The sequence below is a fragment of the Phaethon aethereus genome (assembly GCF_964289735.1).
Source record: "Phaethon aethereus genome assembly, chromosome: 4".
In the NCBI taxonomy this organism is placed as follows: Eukaryota; Metazoa; Chordata; class Aves; order Phaethontiformes; family Phaethontidae; genus Phaethon; species Phaethon aethereus.
Genome location: NC_138578.1, coordinates 48,954,131 through 48,973,634, shown reverse-complemented (window position 1 = coordinate 48,973,634; position 19,504 = coordinate 48,954,131).

Genomic DNA, 19,504 nt, shown 5'->3' with positions numbered 1-19,504 from the left:
AAACCTGAAGGGGAAGTATAGGATGCTGAACTTTTTTCTGCATTTGAGATTTGCTAAGCAATTGTGAAGTTTGTGGTTTCACTCTAAGATGCCGTGGGTTTAATGAAAAGAGCAGCACCTGTATTTAACGTTGTAGGTGTGCAGTTAATGACCTAAGCACAAAAACAAGTAAGCAAAAACTTCCTTGTCTGGGCTTATTAGATAATTTTCAGCTTGTCATTAACTCAGTCAAGCCAAACAGATATCTCTTGCATTCCTCAATGATTTGTGCCAAATCATATGTTTCAACCCTCAGTAATTTCAGCTGGAGGTCTGTTTTAATCTTGCTCTTTTTTTGTGTTTTAAAAAGTATTCAGTGCTCCACACCAATACTCCTCCTGGGTCCTCATTCTCCACGGTCACTTCAGACAAATAAAAGCTACAGGAGGGAAAAAAAAAACAAACCTGCCCTAAATGTGTGGGTTTTTGAAGTTCTGTAAGCAAATCCTCATCTAGTGGAAACTGCGTATGTAGCTACAGTGGTACCCGCTGCCACGCAGGTGAGTTGGGAATGCGAAGGCAGTTGTCGTTCCCGGGCCACCGGCCACCTCCATGACCTTGTGACCGGCACCAGAACCCCAGGCAGCGCTGGCTGCTATTGCAGGGAGCGTAGATTAAGTGTGCTCTTTCACATTGGTTGGCTGTATCATTTCTCTTTAAGCACCTTTGTAATACTGATTACCTTCAAAATGCAAATAATGAGTGGGGGGTCAAAGAGGAAAAGAAATTGTAAAATGTTTATGTATCTTGAAGTAAAATAATTGCTTTTCGTTTAGCTAATCTAAACTGAAGTTTGGCTTAATCAACTTAAGTAATTTTAATTTAACATTAAACTTTAAGTCTGAACTTAAAATTGGTTTTCACCTGTTGTATTGATCTTTTAATTTCTTAGCTCCTAACTCCGTTTCTCTCTACAGCTAAGGAGAATATATATGCACTGCCATGCTGTCTTTGCCTTGTGGAAAAAAAAAGCCATTATCTAAATCGTGACCCAACCGCTGCGGTGTTTTGCCTATATACCAAAATTCAGGCTAGTCACTTGTTTTCAAAGGTGCTATATGGTTTTGTTGAGAACATGTCCTAGCCACTGGGCAGCAGTGATTGTACTGGGTTGGCTGGTGGCATCCAGCACTCACTAAGCCCGATCGAGAGGCTCTAGTTGCGTTTCCTTAATTGACATCTTGCAGTCTGCAAGAGGCGACCACCATGATCCTTATTGATGCCTACCACAAAAAGGCTCAGGTATCATAAAGGCAATGAAAAAAATAGTCCGTGAGAGCCTGGTTAGGGTTTTGAGGTGCTCGTGTGTTGCTCCAGGCAGAAGCTGGCTGGCGTTGGTCTGCCTGGTCTGCTGGCAGACTGGCAGCCAGCAGAAACCTATGTGGTCTGTAACATGCTGTAAGTGCCATCACACTTCATTTTAGGGTCTCCCCTTAATCTGAGTGATCGCTTCATCAGGAAGTGATTAAAGCTTCAGAAATACGTAAGAGATATAGTAACATAAAATTTCTATTACCACAAAGAGGTTAAGCAACCTTGCAATAGGATCTGCCACTGTTTCATAGCAGAGAATATAAGGAACTTAATGTAGTTATTTTTGAGATAGAAAAAATTATGAGGTTTTGTGTCTAGTAAAAGTTTGTTGCTGTTAGATATTTCTAATCAGAGATTTTTGAAAATCAGTTTTCTAAAGTACCAATATGTAGGCGTCCATGAACATTACATAAAAATAAAGCTAAGCGCTTCAAATAATAACGTTTAATATCATTAAGCAGTTTGTTAGATGAAGTAGTACTCAAATATTCCTCCAGGCCCATGTCTATATAAAAAATAGGAATTTCATTACCAGGATGCATAGTAAAAGGTATCTTTCCAAAGATAAATGCCTACCCATCACTTTAAACAGTGTTGGATGTAGCTGACTCTAGAAGGTTTGCATCTTAAAATATAAGAAGACAAAATAGAGAATAAATTTAGACTATTAAAATATCCCCAGGCATGTTCATGAGCCCCTCTGACAAGACAAGAAGTTACACATCGTCTCTTCACTGAGTGACTCCTCAGTAGTGACAGCTGATGTGTAACCTCCTGTCTTGTGTAGGAGAAAGGAAGCAACCCAAGGAGCCTCGTGTGCACCTCTGGGCAGGAGCTTGACCACTGGCTAGGGGAGGACAGCTTGCAAGGAGCTACAGGTGTCATATATCTGGACTTCTGTAAGGCCTTTGACACAGTCCCCCACAAGATACTTCTCCCTAAATTGGAGAAATAAGGATTTGATGGGTGGGCTGTTAGGTGGATGAGGAATTGGTTGGATGGTTGACTCCAGAGGGTAGTGGTCAATGGCTCAACGTCCAGATGGAAATTGGTGATGAGTGGTGTCCCTCAGGGGTCTGTATTGGGACCAGCGCTCTTTAATATCTACATCAATGACATACTAGGATTGAGCGCATCCTCAGCAAGTTTGCAGATGACACCAAGCTGAGTGGTGTGGTTGACATGCCTGAGGGATGGGATGCCATCCATAGGGACCTGGACCAGCTTGAGGAATGGGCCCCTGTGAACCTCATGAGGTTCAACAAGGCCAAGTACAGGGTCCTGCACCTGGCTTGGGGGAACCCCAAGTATCAGTACAGGCTGGGGGATGAAGGAATTGAGAGCAGCCCTGCTGAGAAGGACTTGGGGATGCTGGTGGATGAAAAGCTGCTGGTGGATGAGCTGGCAGTATGCGCATGCAGCCCAGAAGGCCAACCGTATCCTGGGCTGCATTGAAAGCAGTGTGGCCAGCAGGTCGAGGGAGGTGACTCTGTCCCTTTACTCCGCTCTGGTGAGACCCCACCTGGAGTCCTGCATCCAGCTCTGGGGCCCCCAACATAAGAAGGACATGGACCTGTTGGAGATGGTCCACAGGCAGGCCAGAAAAATAATCAGAGGGCTGGAGCACCTCTTCTAGGATGACAGGCTGAGAGAGTTGGGGTTGTTCAGCCTGGAGAAGAGAAGCCTCTAGGGAGACCTTATTGCAGCCTTCCAGTACTTAAAGGGGGCTTATAAGAAAGATGGGAACAGACTTTTTAGCAGGGCCTGTTGCCATTGGACAAGGAATAATGGTTTTAAACTAAAAGAGGGAAGATTCAGACTAGATCTAAGGAAGAAATTTTTCCCAGTGAGGGTTGTGAAACACTGGCACAGGTTGCCCAGAGAGGTGGTAGATGCCCCATCCCTGGCAACATTCCAGGTCAGGCTGGACGGGGCTCTGAGCAACCTGATCTAGTTGAAGACGTCTCTGCTCATTGCAGGGGGGTTGGACATTTAAAGGTCCCTTCCAACCCAAACTGTTCTATGATTCTATGAATCTATGAATCTATGAATCTATGAATCTATGAATCTATGAATCTATGATTCTATGATTCTATGATTCTATGATTCTATGACAAATGTACTCCTGTGTGTGACAGAGGGTCCTGCATGTCATACCAGGGATTCCTTTGCTCCAGCTGGGCTGTGGTGCTGTGTGAGGCAATGGAGGGTGACACTGATGGCAGGTCATGGATGGAGTTGGAGAAGTTCAGAGGTATGATAAAGTGAGGTCTCCGTTGTGGGTGATTGGGGTGGTAGGTGTGGTAAGCATGGCAGTGGGCCGGGGAAGCACCAGTTCAAAAGTGATGGCTTGACCAGCTCGTGCTGTTGAGGAATGGGATAGGGAAACTTCATTTCCAAGAACTACTCAGTGTCCCAACTCTAAAGCTTGTTTGGGTCCATACACGATGGCAAAGTGCATGCTAGTCAGTGCTCACTGGCAGGGAAACAGTGCCAATACCTTGTAGCTATTTGGTTCCTGATAGCATAGACATGGCCAAACAATGCTTATTTTTCATTTATTAACACCATTTTACCAAGGAGAAGCATATGTAGTCTGCTTTTCACGTCTATTTCCTATAAACCCAAGTTTGCATGAGAAGGTTTGTTATTCACAAAGCAGACCTATTTGTTTTCCTGTGCAGCAACAACTCTGTGAATCACCCCATCCATCACAGTGCGAAGGGTGGAATCGTTTCCACCCATTTCCAGAGACAATACAGCTGATTTATGATGAATGGCCTTGACAAGTTCTCCTTTTAATCCCTGGATTGGCTTTTATCCCAAATGAAGATGTAGTTTACTGACGTACCTTGTTGTGGAATACTTTAATGGGGTGTATGTTGGCCACGCTGATCTTATCCACGTCCTACAAGCCTTTTATTAAAAATATTCCCAGGACTTGTCTTCCCCACAATGTTAACCTGTGTTTTGGCTCTAGCTCTCACCCTGTCTAAACACAGCCTTCCACTGAAGCGTGCAGCCTCAGTTTTGTAGCCAAGAAGGAGCATTAACTAAAGCCTGAGCTACTCCAGCTGCCAACCTGAGCTCCCTGCACTTAGTCCTCCTTTCCCACAGGAGCCAAGCACTGGAATGGGGCTTGCCACACGTGGGAATTGCAAGTTTTTTTCCAGAAGCCTGTGCTTCAACGTCTTTTTGTGTTTGGTGGCTACATGGGTGGCTCACATGGGTGTCTCCTGTGGATTTTCTCCCTCTGTTGAAGTTAGGCAGCTGATAACCTCCAATGCCTGCTTGCCCATCATCTTGGACTGGCATCTGCAGGCTTGCCTTGTTTGGTGCTTGATGTGCTCAGGGAGATGAGATGTGGGGGCTATCCTTTCAAAAGCAGATCTCTTTTTACACACATGGTTTAAGCATTGTGACATAGGTGTTATATGAAAATGGCAGAATTGATGACATATTCCAGTAGGCAGATATGGTTCATTGAGGCTTTTCTGAATGCTAGGCACTACTTTAAAATCAGAGCATCAAAATCACTACGTACGAGCTCTTTGGCTTTTGGACAGGGCTTGATCCTCATTAATTCTTCCTGTGTTCCCTTTCTGACCCCTGTAGGCACTAACATTGAGCTGGAGGAGCCCAAATGAATCCTTGGAGTGGTGGAGCATGCTTTTTAGCTGGCAGGTTTGGGAAGGTGAGCATGCTTGACCTGAGATAGCCTTTAAAAGCAGATGTTCCTTGCCATGACATCTGGCCTGCTGCCGGGGCTGAACTTGTGCTTCTGCACCAATACTTGTTAGAAATAGTTGCAAGGAGGTGTGGGTATGTGAAGAATGTGAAAACGTGCTGTGCATTTGGAGGTCATTGCTGGCGAGGGACACTCAATATACTGTAGCCTGGCACTATTTGGGGGTGCTGCTGGTAGGTTTCGTATTAATCTTGTGCTGGTGAACTGTAAACTCTACCAAGTAAAGTAACTTCTTTTGTCAGCCAGAAAAGATTGTGCTCGGGATATGCTCCAGCAGAAGAGATGGTATTTTATTTTTTGACACAGACACTTTGTTTCTTAGTTGGAGTTAAAACATAAGAAATATTTAACTTCTGAGATTTCTTGCTCTGATTATCTCCGTGTAATATTTTACTTAATATTCAGTTAAGCAGATGGAACATTATTGTCAGTTTATATATTTCTGTAATATACCTTTGTATATTGCAGTTTCTGTTGTCAAGTAGGTCTTAGAAGTAAAGCATGTAAACTTTATCTTTTTTGTGTGATGCCTTTGACCCTCAAAACGATAGATATACAGAGGAATGGTGATTGGGGAAAATTTTTTACAAGAGGAAAAGTGAACAAGTTGGCCTGTGTGTATTGCGCTGGCAGAAACAACCAGCAGAAGGTCCTTCTTATGTTTGTGGTTTTACTTAAATGACTCTCAAATTTGAAAAGATTTATGCTGATCGTTTGGGTGAAGCAAGTAGTAAACTTGCTAGTAAGCTTGTGCACTGTGTACATATACAGCTTGGAGGAGGGAGAGTGGGGAAATGCAGCCTGTGTACCAAAGCTCAGAGAAAGAAAAAGGACTGGTGGCAAATGAACTGCCCTTAGCACAATTTAATCTGTTGTTGGTTTATGCTGGCTTTGCCAGTCCCATGTTATTGCATAGGTACTTCATCATTTGAGGAGATAACATTTCCATTAGCCCGACATAAGCAAGCTGAATCAGGTATGGCCAGGTTGTCTTCTTTTTACTGGAGAGAATACTATTTCCATAGGGCTCCTCTATCTGCTTCATATCTTCTGGGGTTCAAACTGACACCAGTGGGAAGGGCAGCTCCTATGTGCTGAGTCTGAACTGAATGGGGGCTTTGCCAGTTCATACAGCTGCTGTTCGTCAGAAGATCCCAAACCATAAGCTACATATTTATCTTCACGGGGGTAGGGGCAGGAGAAGGAGAAATTTGATAATAGACAGTAACAGAAATTGGGAGGAATAGTAGGTCCAGCTGAAAAATCCTTCCTGTATTTAAAAAAACCCACAAAATCCTCAAAACTCAACAAGGGTCATTACATGTTTAAAAACATGTATTTGCTATTTCAGTTGGCTTTCTAGTTTTGTTTCTATTTTTTACTGAAAAATTTCTCTATATATTTGTGTATGTTTATATCTCTCACTCTTTTCCAGTATGCAAGAGATGTTTTGCAATTTTTTTTTTTCTTCTGTGCTTTTATACAGAGGATTTTGTAAACATTTTATTTTCCTGGTTAGGTGTCTTGATGTTCAGAAGACCTGTATGTCATGGAAGTCAATACATTCATGACTTCCTTATTTCTGTCTTTTGAAGCTGAAGAACTATTTAAGGTGACATAATGAGTGTGACTGAAGCATGGTTTAGGGTGGCTCTGTGCAGACCTTTATCCAGAGCACTGCCAGTACAGCTCATTTGTGACATCTGTATGTTTGAGTTTGTGTTCATTCCTGTGTAAGACAGATAGATGACTGCGGTCATTAGGAATCCCCCTAAATATATTTTTCTCTCTGACTTCGGACAGTTTCCTACTTCTGGGAGGCTCTTACCTTTGGGATATTTGCTGTTGTTCCCAATATGATGTGTTGTTTCTTATATAAAAATACACCCATATAATGACATAGACCTGGAAAAAAATGGCAGTGAAATAATGTTGTCCTCAACAAACCAGTTCATCTGTTGCAAGCCTACGATAACAATGTGATCTGAGGGATGGAACACCTCTCCTATGAAGAAAGGCTGAGAGAGTTGGTGTTGTTCAGCCTGGAGGAGAGAAGGCCTCAGGGAGACCTTGTTGCAGCCTTTCAATACTTCAAGGGGGCTTATAAGAAAGATGAGGACAGACTTTTTAGCAGGGCCTGTTGCAACAGGACAAGGGGTAAAGGCTTTAAACTAAAACAGGGTAGATTCAGACTAGATCTAAGGAAGAAATTTTTCACCATGAGGGTGGTGAAACCCTGGCACAGGTTGCCCCGAGAGGTGGTAGGTACCCCATCCCTGGCAACATTCCAGGTCAGGTTGGATGGGGCTCTGAGCAACCTGATCCAGTTGGAAGATGTCCCTGCTGATTGCAGGGGGATTGGACTAGATGATCTTTAAAGGTCCCTTCCAACCCAAACTATGCTATGATTCTATGAATACCCCAAGTGACTTGCAACCAGACACATGCCATATTTTTCTGTGAGAGTGGGCCACACTGGTGCCATGGTCAGTGCCCTGGGGACACCTGTAGACCTTAATGGCGCTGTGCAGCCATTGGGACCGCACCCATGACCCTGCCCAATGGCCCAGGGGCTCCACTTAAGCTCAGGCCTGGGCTAATGCCATACCCAGCCCTGTCTCCATCTCCCAGATTCCTGATTTGTTTCTCCTGGCTGGAGCCTGGAGGGACATTGCAGGTAGCTTGTCTCCAGCCCTGTCTCCTGGATGGGCCCTGGAGATGTGCCCCAGCCTTGTCTCCGGTCCTGGTGCTGGCTCCTGCTGTTCCCCACTGGGTCTCTGCATGGACCCCAGCCCTGACTCGTCACTTCAACTTGCCCAGGGCTGTTGGCAAAACCACTTGGTGTCACCTGCCCGGGTGCCCTGGCACAGCTCCTGGTGAAGAGCATTGCCTCCGCTCCAGTTGCCGTCAACTCCTTGCTCACTCCCTGCTATGGAGTGACCCCACTCCCCGCTATGGAGTGACCCCACTCCCCCTTCCGACTCCCTGGCATTTCCTATCAGACCTTACATTCCCTTTCGCAAGTGTATGAAACAGTTACAAATGCAAAACGAACATTATTCCATTTCCCTCTAGGAAGAGGGTTGACAAGACATAAGTAACTATGCCTGCTCCACGGACCCTGTAGCTCATGTTTTTTAATTGCAATATATGCTAGACATTTTGAAGTGCTTATTTACATAACATTTCTTTGTTTTTCTTCTCTTGAGATTCCATGCAAGTGTTAGCAGATGCAGATGCAGTATGGTAGAAGGCTAGGCAGTCTGTTTTGTATAAAAATGATACACTTGGGACGGTTCTCAAATGGTACCCTTGGGATAACCCGATTCAGCAGAGTGATGTCCATGCCCTGCAAATCAAAATAAAAAGAACACAGCTAAGAGGGTTTTTTCTGGCAGATGCTTAATTTACTTTGTGAGTGATAGCCAATACATGTATATAAGAACAGTACTTTGGTATCAGTATTATTGGGAAAAGCAAATGCTGATGCTGAAAATTCTATAATATGCATACATAGCTGAAATGGAAATCCTTTGTTTTGTGTAATCTATTTACAGGATAATTTCCCTATTAACATAATGGTCCTGGAGAGAAGAGGGGTCCAAGATTTGTTGGTTTGATTTTTTAAGGTTCACCTTCTCCAAGCTCAACCACTGTGTGCAGGCAGTGAAGCAGAGAGGATCTTTCCCCTCTACTTGGCACTGGTAAGGCCACACCTGGAGCACTGTGCCCAGTCTGGGCTCCCCAGTACAAGATAGACATGGACATACTGGACAGAGTCCAGTGAAGGGCCATGAGTATGGTAAAGAGACTGGATCTTTTGATTGTTCAGCCTCAACAAGGGAAAGCTTGAGTGTAGGGGGGATCTTGCTGGTGTTTACAAATACCTTTTTTGAGGGGAAAGAAGGTGGAGGCAGACTCTTCTCAACAGTGTCCAGTGAAGGGACAGGAACCAGTGGACACAGACTGGAATATGGGGAATTCCCTTTAAGCAAGAAAGCCAGAATCTCATTTTGGATCTCTTTATTCACTTATTTGGTTTATCTGATGTACTTAATGAGAGCTGATTTCCCTAGCGAAATGTGTTTAGAGCCTGTATGCCCTGTACACCGATAAAAAGAGTTGGTGACATCTCAAATATAATTAAAAATGCTTATGTACTTGTTAAAGGGCCCTAGCCCATGGTGATCGACAGGAGCCAATTTCCTGTGTATGGCAGTCCAATATTGTCATTGTAGATTTTGTTTATATACGGCTCCTACTTCCCTGTTGTCTATGTATGTTTTTCTATGTAGTTTGGTTGAGACTGTGTCCCTCTCTTTTCTGATCAGCTGTAAAAAGCCAATTTCAGAGAGTAATGTAATCCCTTGGGTGTATAATCTGCTGAGTGTCAAGTAGGAGTAGAGGGGTGATACCTAGCATTAGTGAGATACCTATTTAAATATTGCGTAGCTGGGAGTTTTGCAATTTCATGTTGACGACAGGATTCACGAAAAGGTATGTAGCAGAGAGACTTTTTAGAAACCCTCTTTCCAGTGAGAGACAAGAGAAAATCAGTTCACTGAATTTTCTCTGAGAGGGCTAAAACATGTTGTTTATGGTCTCTAGAAACCCAAATATAGAGAAAGATGTGATAATGAAGGATTAACTAGCATAGTAGATAAAATCATTATGAGTTCTGGTGGTTGGCAGATGGAACTTAGATGCATTCGGGACAAAACATGAAGTCACCAGTGCCTGAGATGGTGTTATTTCTACATCACTTGATTCCTTTATCCAAAACCCTGGATGTAATGCAAAAATCACTTGGCAGAGTCTGGCTGTGTCTACATGTGGTGCAACAGGAACACACCAGCAGAGCCCAACTGCGGCAGAGCAGCTGATGTCCATGCTGCCTGTGCTTCTGGGCTTTATTGGGACTAGCTTTAGTTGTGCTATGACTCCATGTCCATTAGCAGCTGCAGTCAATCAGATGCACCCCTGGATTACATGCTTCCATTTCCTGAGAAAGGAATTTATTTTGCATTTCTAAGCCCCTCCACTCTGTGAACCCAAGTGCTCTTAAGTGGGAACTATCAGCAGCTTCACAAGTGTACTCCTCCGTTGTGCTAAACAGTGAAGACAGGCTCATGCTAAAAACTCTATTTTGCAGGAAGTCCTATGCCTGGTATACCCCACTATAAACTGAAGCTTCAGGAAACAGTGGTTGCCTTTATGCAAAATAAAAGTACCTCCAATAACTTACAAAAGATTATAAATATGTGTGCATAGTCTTAACTCATGTACAGACTTAAAATAACCCAAATAATACCCATGAAACACCGGAAAACGGTGACAACACGGAGCGTGCAACATAGTGGGCCTTTGAGATGTAGGCTGATGATTTACAGGTCGAACGGACCGGTGAAGCTCACGGCCAGACCAAAGCCAGCCGAGGTAACCCTCAGAGGTCGCTGACATGGCCCCAAAGCACCTCTGCCGTGCCAGGCCGCACCTCAAACCCGCAGCCCCCTCACAAAGCTTAGTGGCGGTGAAGAGATGACTCCCCAGAGTGCAACAAGGTCAGTCGTCCTCTTCCAAAGCTTTCCTGCTGGAACCTACGTCCTTTCAGCCTATTTATGCCGGATGCGGATGTCTTTTGCAAAGCCGTATGAAAAACTTCCCCTGCAAGCTGCTACCTCAGATCGGTAAGGTGTAAAGCCATGCAGGCTGCGGTGCCTGTGCCCTCCTCGCTCGCCTAGGCCTTCCCTGTAAGGTGTGCCCGCCCGTACCCTTCCGTACTTCCATCGCCCTCACCGGGGTTATGTCTGAATGACTGTGGCACCGCAGACCGGCAGCCCGAGACGCCCGAGCGATGCCCGAGCGGCGGCGGGGGCAGGCTGGCCGCCAGAGGCCGGCACGAAAGCGTCCGGGCCGGGCCGGGCCGCGGGCAGGGCGGAGGGGCAGGGGCGGGGCGGGAGGCGCGGCGGCGGCGGGGCGGCCGGGGTGGGCCGGGGCCCTAGTGCCCGCGGGAGGGCGGGCGGTGGAGGCGGGCTCGGCACACGCACACACCGCTCGCGCCGTGCTCGGCTTAAATAGGGCGGCGCCGGGGGAAGCCGAGCGCGGTCGTGGTTGTTGTTGCAGCTGTCGGGAGGTGAGCGGGGCTTGGGGGTGCTGCCGCTGCCCGGGGGTGGGGGACGAGGCCGCGGGCCTGGCCGCGCCGAGGGACGGGTGGCGCGGCCGCCGGCGCAGGGCCGGGGGCGCTGTCAGGGACGCGCCGGCCGCATCCTGCCGGGCTGCCGCTGAGGCGAGAGGGCTCCGCCGGGGCCTGCCGCAGCCGCCCGGCTCTTCACCGCGGGGCTTGGGGGACTTGGGCGGCCTGCGCGGCCGCTGTCACCTGCGAGGCCGGGCGGTGAGGGGTGGCGGGTGGGTCCCGCCGCCGACCCCCTCAGACTGCCTCTCTGGGGCTGCGGCGTTTTCCCTTCCGCCCCGCGGTGGGGTCTGCGTCCCCTGGAGCCGGGTCAGCTCCCCCTGGTACAAAAGCCTTCAGGAAAGCGTAGCCGGCTGCCTCCGGCCTTCCCCCGGCGCTGCGGCAGCTCCGGCTGGCGGGACATTGTTCCGGCTCCATCGCTGCCCTCTACCCCGGCCCGGCCCGGGGTAAACAACTCGGGCCGCAGGGTGGTCGCGCCGGCCGGCCCCGCTGCCGCAGCAGCAGCCCCCTGCGCTGCCCGGCCGCTCAGGCCAGCGGCGGGCCGGGGAGCGCAGTGCTGCGCGTTAACATGAGGGGCTTAACGTTTGGTTGCTGGACCTTGTGTTCCAGTGGGTTGTTCTTACAAGCGTGAATGCAGCATGCGCCTGAAGCTTTTTTTTTTTCTTTTTATGCAGTTGAGAGTGCGTGTGGAAATGTAGCGTGAGGCAAGCTGGCCTAAAATGGAAGGTTGAGTGACTTTGACTTTGCAGGCCGCCTCTCTGCTGTTAGGTAGGACTTGCAGTGCCACAGCGCAGGGGTTTAGCCTGGTTACACGATGCTTTTGTTCTAGGATGCATACATTTCTCATTCCTGTTCAACAGGAACTGCAACACTTGAAGTCTTCTGAATTTCTAAAGGGCATGTCTGTGAGCTGCCTAGGGTATTAGACACCTTCCTGGACCTAGTAATGCATCTAAACATATGACTCGCTCAGGTCAGAGTCTGAGATATGATGATCAGCTCCTGTGATAGGAAAGAGTGGCATCTAAAGAAACCGCTGTCAACTCCATGGTTCTATATCTGTACCGGCACCACAGAGCTATTCCATGTGGTGTTAGCAGATTTTTTTTTTCATCCACATTGCTTTTACAGGGAACCATGCAGTCTCCTGAGCCTGCTTAGGAGTGTTTGTATTTGCCTTTGGAACGTGCTCTCAAACTCATGAACTGAGATTTCTCAGCTCAAGAGATTTGGATCAGATTTCTTGGATCAAGAAATTCTGAGTGTAAGAAGGCATTTAGTTTACTGAAAAATACCTTTTCCTCTTGCAACAATAGCAATATTAATGCAAAAAACTGTTACTGCCTGATTCTTTAAAGTCCAAGGATATCTAGCTTGCTTGTAGAATATGAAAAGGTCTGAGGATGGCTGATTGGGAAGATCTAAAGCCTGCAATTACAAGTAGCTGTTGTATGTAGTGTACTCAATTCAAGGTCTTGAGCAAACGGCCTTAGCCTATTCTGAGGACTGCGTGATTAAAATGAATTTAAAAGGCAGCTTGTAAATTCCGTAGATGCTGTTTTACAATTACAAATGAGGCAACGTGAGGTTGGAAGTAAGTCTTCGGTTCTTGAGAAGCAAAGCACTGAGTAGCCTTTTGCTTCAAGGGCAAGTACAAGGTTGGTATCAGTGGAAAAACAAAACCAGTAATTCAAAATGGAGGGAAAGGCAACTTTGACATAGTTATATGAGTAAGTGACTCTCCTGTTTCTTGAGTAAAGTCTCTGTAGCTGACTCTCCTACCTTCTTGCTCCACTAGAAATGAATACTGCATAGGTTTTTTGGAGGAGATAGAGGTTGGTTATACCTTCTCTGCCCTGGGTGGGTTGATCTCCTGTGGGGAAGAGTAAACAGTTTCTTTTCTCTTTTCCCTCCAAGAAAACAACGCTAGTGAGCAATAGAAGACAGGAGTAGGTTTTTGTGTGTTTTGTTTTTCTAACTCTTGGTAATACAGTTGATTTGAAATGGGTAGACTCAAGAAGGCTAACAGCGCAAAATTTTTCACATGTGCAGCAGAGAGGGAGGGAGAGAGAGATTCTGGCCCAAGGGGTTATATTGTTTGATAAATTTGGCTAAATTGGTAGTCCGATGAATTTGTTGCCTGACATATCCTACTTCCCTGCTGTGCTGAATTACAAGTTCAGATATATTAAATAGTTTAAGCTGTTAAACATAACCAGTGGTAACTCCCCAGAAATCCTCACAAATAGGAGAGGGGAGGTGGTTTGTGCATTGGTAAATGGTTTTGCGTGGGAGTTCACAATGACGTGTGGCTCAAGGAAGCACTGCTGTACAGCATTGACCTTTACAGGCGGTAGGCTGAACCCTGCCTGCAGATGAGGGGCTTGCATTTCTGTGGATCCCGCCTGACTCCTGAAACAAGGACACTTGATAACGCAAGGCATCTGCTCTCTCTTGCTGCCTTTCATATTGGGAGTTATTCATCTACAGAGAGTAAAATATGATAGTAAAATACTCCTTTTTGGTTAGGATTTGAATCTTAATAGTACTGGTAGTTTGTCCATCACTGACTGACAACAGCTTGCATGGTTTTATAGAGGGAAAATGTGTTTTTGTTTTTGTAGTTAGACCATTTAAGGCTTACAGAAGAAGTGCATGATGTCCCGTTTGCAGAAAAGGACTCTTTTTCTTATATATATATATGAATTACTGTTCTTAAACTCAGAACTCTGCATGTGTCTTGTTTCAAAAACTTTGCCTCTGCAGTTGGGCTGCGTTAATAGCTTGGTGAGGATAGATCAGTTTCTTAGAAAAGCTAGAAGACAATGCTTATTATCACTGACTTGGAGGAAATACAGGGATACCTTAATACCTGAGGTCAAGGGGTTGCTTGGTTTGTCATTGTCTTTCTTGTGATGCTGGTGTTGGAAGGTCAGTCTGTGAACCGGTTGCTTCTCCTAAGTACTTACTGATCTGTCCGGTCTCATAATGTTAAGGGTTATGTTTTTTAAAAAAAAAAAATCCTTCTGAATGTAAACACTATCTAGTGTGATGCAGTGTGGCTTAGTGTGCCTGACCCAGGTTGTCTTCTGCTAGACTTAAGGTGACAGAATTATGAGTAAGAAACTCATTCCTGCAGAGTCTCAGATGAGCACTTGAAGCATATGTTAACTTGATGTTGCATATTTGGCTTTCTGAATAGTAGCCTTTTCCTAGGAGGAGTAGAATAAGTTGGTGTGATCTACTCAAGCTGTTCATGCCACCAGAAAGCTGCTGGATTTGCAGCAATTTGCTTCTGTAGGGTAACTTTTATCTCAACTGTAGTCAGATTGAGGTTAAATTTAAAGTAGTGCCATGATGTACTTCCAAATCAGAGTTATAGGGATGTAATTCGAATGGATAGTAATTTAGGCTGCAAAATAGGTATTTGTAAGCATCTTCTGTGGTGTTTGAAGATGAAAAACTGGTAAGACTGTTTAGTGACAGTTCTATGTGTATAGACCTCCACCAAAGGAAACTTAAATTGATTGCTGTCTCAAAGGTTTTAGTGGGAAGTACTGGTTTTCCTTAATATACAGGGTGAGCAAGGACTGTAATTGCACAAAAGGCATTGAGCAGGTTCTCATCATGTGGTTCAGCTTCTGAACTTGAATAGACTCCAGTGATCTCATTGGTGTGCACTCAGATTACTCGTTGGACATCATTAAGAGGCAAGAATCCAGGTGTTGTTCCATTTGATTGCAAGAGGATTGCAGCCAAAAGTCTGAGGACAGGGTTGTGACTTTCCTTGTAGATGGGGACAGAGCCTTGACACATCAGTATCAGATGTAGTGGTCCTTAAAGGTTGCAGCAAGAGTCCTAACTTCAGTTGCAGCTTATGAAGTAAACCACTGTGGCCCAACTGATGGGGCTGAATCCAGCTTGTAGGCTGCTTCCCTCTGGTCCTGCCTTGTCCCAAATGCAGGAACAGAAGCTGAACCAGCAGAGACAACCTGAACCACTGCAATGATGCCCTGCAGTTGCTCAAAGCCAGACTGGGAGGCTGAAGGGTATTTGGAGGTGTGTGTGGGGGGACCTGCTGGTTCTTATCTGTGCATGGGATGGGTTCCTCACTAACAGCTTTTTAGTTACCCCCTCTTTGCTGTTGCAGGAAAGTGCTTTAAAAGGAGAGTTTATGGCTTTGAAGCCTGGCTGGGTGATCTAGGTGATTCTGGGTAAGATGAGATATTTATTTTTCTAATTGGGGGGAGGGTAGGTGGAGGAGGAGGGCAGTGGCAGGGTAGTGGAATAGACAGTTCAACAGTACTTGGTTTGTTCAGGAAAGTCCTTTGTGGCTAAGGAGAGTCTTGTCATGTCATACATGACAGGCTGTACCACAGGAGACATCTTCCTATCATATTTATGTTATACAAGGCTTAAACTGAGGATTCTCCTTCAGATCTCGATTAGTATGCTCCTTTGCTGTATCTTGAGGGTTGTTGTGGTTTCCCTGCTTGTTACAGCTTGGCTCTAGCAGAGGTGATTGCAAGACCTCAGTCAAGTTACTGCCTTGACTGCAGGGCAGAGAGAGAAAATCCTGGGAGGATTTGCATGCTTAAGGTGTAGTATTACAACAGTCCACCTTTTTCCCCAGCTGTGCTGTCTTGTTTGCTTCTGGGAGCTTAGTGCCTATCTGGTCATCCAGACAAGAGTTGATTTAGCTGGGAACTAGCATCAGAACTAACCCAGGAAAATGGTCTTTGCCATATCACCTCCCTGGTGTGACTGTACAACCAGAGTGCCTGGCCAGCATGAAGAGGGTGGTGGGAGCGTGTATCTGGGACAGGTTGGACAGACTCAAATTTAAGCTGATTGTACATGCACTCTGAGATTAGGATTATGTATTTTATTCAGACAAAAGGATTTAGCTTGTTAATAGCCAAAGCTATTTGTTGCGCCCTCTTTTATACTCAATAAAGGAGCTGGAACGTGATTCTGCACTTGCCCTTTCAAAGGATGAGTGGGGAAAGACTTAAGTCAGAGGTCTGTGGGAGCTGTGCAGCATAACCTGTAACAGTAAGAAAACAACAAACTGCAATGGCAAGTAGCTATCAGGATAACTCAAAGGTACATGGGTGGCTGATCCCGTGTTCCAGCATATCATTGTGAAAACATCGTAGTGCCATTTTGTTCATAATAGGAGATGGGTAACTTGTCTCATAGCTTTCTCCTGCTTGCAAGAGGCTGTAGAAATAACACAGCCACTTCTTTATGGCAGGCCACTGCAGTGCTAGTGTGCTTGCTGTTCGTCTAAATATTAGGATAGGGAGGAAGAGAGGCCATTGGTTCTTGGGGCTGTTTTCTTTGCAATACAGAAGCTGACGGCTGCTCTCCTGTTCTCTTCCGTTGCACTCGAACGATGTCTGGCTATGGATAGACAATGGGCAGGCTGCTGCCCGCTGTAAATAGCCCATTGTATGCCGAGAGTAGGAGCAGCAAAGAGTGGCAGAGTCCTGCCAACTTGGGTCGTTGCCTTGAGATACTGGCTCTGCTGTAAAGAATGAGTCTTGGGTGCCGCAGGGTGTGTGCGCGCATGTGTGTGAGCAGAGAGCTGGCTTTGTCTGAGCTGTACAGAACTCCTTAACCAAATTGGTATGGTGAGTCAGAAGGATGCTTTCATGGGCTGGATTTTGGGAACTGCTGTTTCTGTGGAGGTGGCCAGGACAGATAGTTATCTCTGAAGCAGTTTTGCCCTGTCATTAAAACCGCTTTCCCATATTTGTCTGGTATTGTTTCTAAATTTGCAAACAAACCACAGTCTATTAGTTGTATTGAGGAAGAAGTGCTTTTGACCTCAAACATTGTCCGTTCTGCTCCAAGTGTTTTGCTACATGTAGCAACCTGAGTATCACAGACTGGTACTTCTCTTCTCTGGGATCTTCTTCCTTTGGGTTTCCAGCTGTGACTTCCAATCACTTGCTATGGCCTATCTAGCACTGGGGCTGAGTTTGAGTCCATTCCTTGTGGCCCAGGTGCTGTCTGGATGAGAAGCAATTGCAGGACCTGAGTTTGTGAAGAGAGCATGGCTTTTTTGCTTGTCTTGAGTGAGCAGACGTAGGTGGGTCCTTCCTTGAGGAAAAGGACAGAAATCCAGATCGTAGCTCCACTGGGAGGATCTTTGTATCTCAATGTAAAGGCTCTAAACTGCTCTCTTTGATCGTAGTAAACACCCTGGATGTCTGATGTGATTGGAGCATGAGCCAAGTAAATACTGAGATGAATCAAAGAAGGCTAGGAGGCATTGAAGCCTCTGTTCTTGGAGGGGCATATTTGGATGCATATGTTAAGAATGAACTTATTTTCCCTGTTGCATCTGGCTTTGTCTTAAATGCAGAAAACAAAGAGTTGATATGACTTGGCAGATAGTGTTAAAGCTAGGAATTGCTTAGTCTTGCAGACAAACTGTCCTAACTTTGATTTTTGTGCTGATGAGGCAGAAGATGTAATAAAGGAGTCATCCATCAATATAAACCTAAGCAGTAAAATGTATCATTAAGTAACTGATAACTTGCAGTATAACTGCTCATGAAAGGTTTTATGTTACAGGCTGCTCTGCAAACAACTGGTCAAGGAAATGAAAAGTAGCGGTGTGCATCTCTCCATCTAAGCTGAAATCATAGTAGCTCCTTAACTACAATGGGACTCTTATGTGAATGAAATGATCATGTTTACTTCAGTTCTTGTTAGCAGTAATAGCACCACAGCCTTTTGAAAGAGTAATTCTCCAATTACATTGCATTCCTAAATCATATAGTGTGTGTGCGGGACGCATGATTAATGCAGAGAGGAAAGCAAGTATCTGTTGTTTTGAAAGTCAAAGGTGCCTATTGTGGGGCTTAAGGAGGAAAGAGCTAACCTTCCTCTTAGCCCTTACACACATTATAGGCCCCTTTTTCTAGCTTCATAACATGGTGTCTATGATATACCCAAAATTGACTTGTAAGCCAAGACCTCCTTGTTGGAATGACTTTTTATTCTTGCTGTTCATCTGTGTATATTAAAACTGAAGAGGTAGTTTGCATGCTTGCAATGCTAATAAGCATGATTTGATGCATGAAAAGCAACAGCATTGTTATCCCAACTACTAATTCAGTAACTGATTTTTAAATTTTTTCTATGCCAAGGGAAAATGAAGAGGTTCCTTTTTAATATATTCAGTTGTTTTCTGCTTTCCATTACTCCAGTGTGGTGTGCTGTGGATTTTGAGCACAGTCTGCTGTGTATTGCAGTGCAAATAACCAAAAGGCATTTTTGTAGTGGCCCTGTGCTGCATATCTAGGTGATGCAGCCCTGTACCCTGAGGCTATGCCATAAAAGCAAAGAAAAGTGTGGGGGAGACAGGGCAGTGCCTGCAGGCTGGGGAGCGCTCCATGTGTCTGGGACCCTTCCATCCTGACACTGCCCCCATCTGTGACCTTACTTCAGCCTGTCTTTCTCCTGCCATTGTGAAACCATGGGCCCTTTGACCTATTTTTATGGCTTTTTTGCTGTCTCTAGCAAATCCTTGTCCAAATACTAGTTAGACTTTTTGTGAACTAGACAACTCTTCTGTTGCCTGGTTGAATAACTGATTGGAGCAGTAAAGATTTCAAGGGCAGACTGTAAACTAGAGATTTTCCTGTAGAAATATGAAAACTTAGACTGGTATGGTTGGTTTTAAAAGTAATAAGCATATAATTCTGCCTGTTTAAATTTCAGTGTCTCCTACACTGCCATCCTGTAGCGGGGTATTGTTACATAGTATGTTCTAGCTATTTAAAGACATATTTTTGACATTCTTTAGGTCCTTTGTTTATTGTCTGTAGGAAATGGCTGGACCTAAATTATCTGAGTAAATACACCATGGCTCTTCAGGCAAGCAGGAAAGCGCTGCTTCCCCTCCACCCCACCCGACAGCAGCCATTGCCGGCCCTCCCTGGGTGGCAGGAGGCTGAGCTGGTGACAGGCGCCCATCGGGCCGCTGCCGGCAGGGCAGGCAGGCAGCCTTCAGCGGGCGGTGGGGTGATGGGGTGCGGGTTGCCATTGGCCCTGGGCAGGCCGGCTGCCTGCTGCTTACCTCTCACCTACTGGGCAGGAGCTGGTGGGTTTGGCATGTGACAGATGTCCCAGGAGACCTTGGCTGTAGAGGAGAGCACCAGCTGAGCTGACTGCAGTCCCTTTCCCCCCACCCCCCC